The 4,894-nt window shown below is 46.9% G+C and overlaps 1 non-coding gene across 1 annotated transcript; it reads left to right on the forward strand.

The window, feature by feature from the left end:
• Window positions 1–316: 316 nt before the first annotated feature.
• On the forward strand, window positions 317–509 carry LOC135372865 (U2 spliceosomal RNA). The gene has a single exon (XR_010416142.1). It is a non-coding gene; the product is annotated as a U2 spliceosomal RNA (small nuclear RNA).
• The last annotated feature ends 4,385 nt before the right edge of the window (window positions 510–4,894 follow it).

Consider the following 4,894-nt stretch of genomic DNA (forward strand, 5'->3'; position numbering starts at 1 on the left):
TATACTGAAGGTCGAGTGCAACAGGGGTGGACGGGTAGCTGGAAGGCCTTGAACAGACTCGTGAAACTAAAGAACATTGATAAGACACATACCGTTCTCCCCTATTGCACTCGACTTTCAGTACATTGTGCTGCTTAGGTCGTGATTCTGCCATATCTATGTTGTTCACTAACATACGTAGCTTACTGAAAAAACGCGAAAAAACGCACCGCACCATGCGAAACCAACTCAATCTTTATAGCGCTGACACCATACTCAACTCATGCACTTACTTGTATACAGGCTATTAACCCGACATGTATCGTGTGTGATCATATTCGTTTTAGCAATGTAATTAACGCAGCCAATAAACAAATTCTGTTCTTATCAGCTTAATATCTGATACGAGCCCTATTTGGACTCACGATATTAATCTTATTTTTTGCCCGAGACAGTGTGTCTGAAGCTCGCCTCGGCACTGTCAAGGGTTGCCCTGGTATTGCACTACCTCCAGGTGTAGCCCACCCGTCTCAAATCAAAAGAAAGAAAAATTCGGAAACAGCACCAATAAGCATCGGCCATGATGACCAGAGACAGGCAAAAGAGGGAAGTGTAGAAACAACACCAAGCAAAGCAGGGAACCTACAGCAGACAGACACAGAACACACTGGAGACAACCACTGGGAAATGTCCTTTCTGGCCACCAGGGTATACCCTAGTGGCCAGGCCCCTCATTGAATGAGCTGTCGTTCAGGGTCACCCATAGATTACAATATGACATACATGCACAGAAAAAACTCAAAGGGAACGTTATGTAAGCAGTTACCTGAATTGAGTGTTACACACGGTGGTAACAATTGATGTTGAGAGACGCATAAGTTTGAATGGATTGCATATTGCTATCAGCGATGGCTGTGGAATCCAGAGTTTTACACGTAGGGTCAACAGTTATCGTTAGTAATTTGTTTCTCAATTCCTTATTTGTGTTAGCTTCTTCGTCCAAGTCCCAGCTTTGTGTTTCTCGATATGTTATTCCTGTCTTAACGTGGGTAACAGAATCCAAGACTCCTTGTTCCCTTCTAGAGCCCCCCCCCCCCCCCCCCCCCCCCCCCCCCCCCCAGTGACCATTTTGACCAGTGACAAACAAATATATGTTCAGAGTTGTCACACTGTGACAGTTGGTTGGTTTCTTATCCTACTTTACCTTTTCTAGACTCATACTCAATGGTGAGGAAGTTGAGAAAGATGGTTTCCAAGATGAAAGCGTCCAGCAGCGTGGAGGCGGAAAAGGTAAAGCAGCTTTCATTGGGGCTCCTTAGGATAATTTGATATTGTGCTCTATAATCACAGTTGCTAGGGCTATTTCAAAAACAGGTTTTATGCACATAAAACTAAAAATAGATTGTGGCCAGCTGGTTAAGTGCAGGTTCCTCTGCCTACGTAAAAGATGAGTAGTTTGCATCCTCATCTATGCACATGTGCCTGGAGCAACGACGCACCAGAAGTACTACCTCTGATATTCCCATCCTGTTTGGATAACCTTGCAATGCAATAAGGCTAATTAAAGTAATGCAGCATTATTGGTACATAATAGGGATGTTGCAGGTAGTATAATTTTGGAAAATTATCACCTCAACAGAGGCAGTGGCAACTGCACAGACAAAGCTAAAAAGAGGTTCTGGAAGCTTATGTGATAGGACTTGTATGTGCATGCATGTGAATATGTGTGTTCAGTCAGTAGTGTTAAGGAGAGGAGTTATAGAAGGATGGTACTACCAGAACTGAATTTGTCTGGGGCTGCGTTTTTCCTTTTCTTTTAATGAGGCGGTCGTGTGCTCCTCCCCCCATCACACATTGGGGTGAAGTAAATACGGTATATGTCAAAGAATGCAATGAACAAAATGAAGGGAAAAGTGGTGTCCTTTCATTTCGTGTTTTTTTTAATGACACGAGGGACAGTTTTTCGTTCTGAACACAGCGGTGGTTTCGGGCCAAAGCAATCAGATGTCCCAATTGGGCCATCTTGTAGCTTTCGTAATTAAAAAGTTAATTAGGACATCACCTTAGGCCATTGCTCATGCCCTCGTAGCGCCTGTCAGCGTATACTATATCACGGTCAGTTCGTTCTAAAAAAATTATGTAAAAAAAAATCCTGGAAGCTTAATTTTGAGCACCTTGTATAAGCATTCTTATTTATGCAGGTGAACATTGGTGGAGGTGTTCTTGTAGAGAAAGCCATCCAGAGCCGCCTCCACGCACACTTCAGGGGAGCACCTGCGAAGTTTGCGAGGAACTTGCTTCGCAGTATTTTCAGGCCTGAGGAACTCAGGGATAGGATAGGTGTTCATGTCAAACCGGGACTTTTTATTTTTCACAAAATTAAAATGACCTTACAGGTGAGGAATTAGTTTTATTTTTCAACATAATTTCTAGCTGCACTAATGCTCTTGTCCGCGCGTTTAACGAGGGCTTGGATGCCATCAGCGTAGAGATCCTTACCGGCGCGTAGCAGACATGATCGGACCGCATTCTTGACCTCGTCGTCGCAGCTGAAGTGGTGGCCCACAAGGAACGCCTTCAGTGGCCCGAAGAGATGGAAAACCGCTGGGAGCGAGGTCTGGACTGTAAGGGGGATGTGGCAGCAACACCCAACCAAGTTCGTTGTTAGGTGTGTGTTGTGAGACGCGCACTATGCGGGCGTGCATTGTCCTGTAGGAGGAGGACCCCTTTGGTGACGAGACCCGGCCGCTTTTGCTTCAGCGCCTTATGCACACCCTGAGAACCTGGCAGTACTATGCACTATTGATGGTGGTACCACTGGGGAGAAAATCAACATGAACAACGCCAGCCTTGTCCCAGAAAACCGTGGCCATGACGTTACCCGCAGACGGGGTGTTTCGGAACTTCTTGGGAGATGGCGAGCCCGGATGCTCCCACTGTTTTGATGCGCGTTTAGACTCAGGAGTGAAATGGTGCACCCACGTTTCCTCGCACGTGGTGACCCGATCAAGTAACGGCTGTCCTTCACTGTCGAAACAGTACCTTAGCTCTTGGGAGATTTCCAGTCTTTTCTGCCGCTCAAACACGGAGAGCTGCCTCGGGACCCAACGGGCACTAACTTTCCGAAACTGGAGGTGCTCATGAATGATGGTGTTCAACGTTCCCACTGAAAGGTCCATCTTTCGAGCCAGTTCGAGACATGTTATTCGTCGGTCCTTGAGGATCAGGCACTCCACAAGTTGGATGTTCTCAGGAACTCTGACACTGGGCTCTGAGCCGCCCCGGCCGGAATCGTCCTGCACTGATGTACGGCCGTCTCGGAACCGTTTGCAGCACTCAAACACTTCGCTGCTGCTAAGTGTATCGTGGCCATACTGAGCCTGAAGTCTTCTGTGAATTTCAGATGACTTTATGCCTTCATTCACGAGAAACTTCATGACAATTCGCTGTTCGATGTGCGCGCTCATCTCGTTGTCGGTCATCTTGTCCAGCACGTGTCTTCTGTTTTGCACAAACTTCGGACCACCACGTGGTGAACGCGGTGGCCTGTCGCGTGTGAAAATGACGAAGAAGAAGTAGCGTAGAAGAAGTAGTAGTAGTAGTAGCCATTTGTACACTTGGGAGACAGAAAGTCCCGGTTTGACTTGAACACCCCTTGTACATCTATATGCTTACTGCCTTGTTGGAAGGTTCGAGGATACTCAAAATCGCTGTCTATGACGTGGTCGAAGCAGCTTTGGAGGTGCAGAGCACACCGTGGCATGCAGTAGCTGGTGCTTGCCATTTCTTAAGGCAATATATACCTTTTTTTTTTTCAGAAGTTTTGCATTTTTAGGGTAGGAGTGAAAAGTTATTCCATCCTTTGTTTCGGTATTCTTGCACTGCAGGACAGTACAGTCGCGAATCATGATCAATCTTGCACAGAACTGTCGTCCATTTGAACCTCCAGCAAACCGCATCATCACTACCAAAAAACGGTGGCGCCCCCATTGGTGGTGCACGCTGCCAATAGTAACACCATGATGACGTGAGTCAGGCACACAAATGGAAGCGCAGCACAGACGATTGTCTCCAAGCTTGTCTACTCCGTATTCGCACTTAACATACAGTGAAGAGTCGTCCGGCAAATATACCGACGTTCTCTTATCAGTGTGAGCTCTGACGCAGCCATGTCACATAGGACATTGCGTTATGCCTGACAAGCATAGAGCGATTTTGGACACGATGACTCGAGGTCACACGATCCAAAATGTTCCCGCATGACACTGGGAGGCAATTTACCTGACATATGAAGTGCTGTGTCCGTGGTACATGAACCCACGTGAGCACCTGAAGTTGCGGAGAGCATAGATTCTTGCCCAAAGCATACGTAATGCGCAAGGGTAACATAAAACAATGCCACTGTGGTTCCTATCTGCTACCTGGTGATAGATGATCACTTATTGAGACATGAGGGCCTGTGACAGTGTCCTCGAAGATATCGTTCACGAAGCTGCTCATGGCGAACATAATCCAACTGGAAATAACCAGCGATAGGAATGCTGTTGTTCAGGGGGACCTGCCTCAAGACTTTGTAGATGAGGACATTGAGTTTGGAAGGTTGAGCTTCTTCCTACCCATGGTGCTTCCTGTGCCTTCCCACTTTCCTGATAGTTTCATTGAAAGAGAGTTGCAGGGTATCACAAGAGACAATAAAGAAGCAGAGGTACGGGGCACGAGCCTCACCTTGTTCCTAACCAGGGAACGGTGTAGTTGCTGTATTCTTACAGATGCACAGCTGACAGGATGCGCCAAGGTAAGAAAGCAGCAAAACAGCAAGTGCCAATGCAGGCAAGCGCTTCGCGTGGCAAGCCTCAAGATGAATGCGAAAAAAAGGGCTTCCACTGCAAAAAGGAATTACAGCGCTTCGACATGC

The sequence above is a fragment of the Ornithodoros turicata genome, unplaced genomic scaffold (assembly GCF_037126465.1).
Source record: "Ornithodoros turicata isolate Travis unplaced genomic scaffold, ASM3712646v1 Chromosome17, whole genome shotgun sequence".
NCBI classification, from domain to species: domain Eukaryota; kingdom Metazoa; phylum Arthropoda; class Arachnida; order Ixodida; family Argasidae; genus Ornithodoros; species Ornithodoros turicata.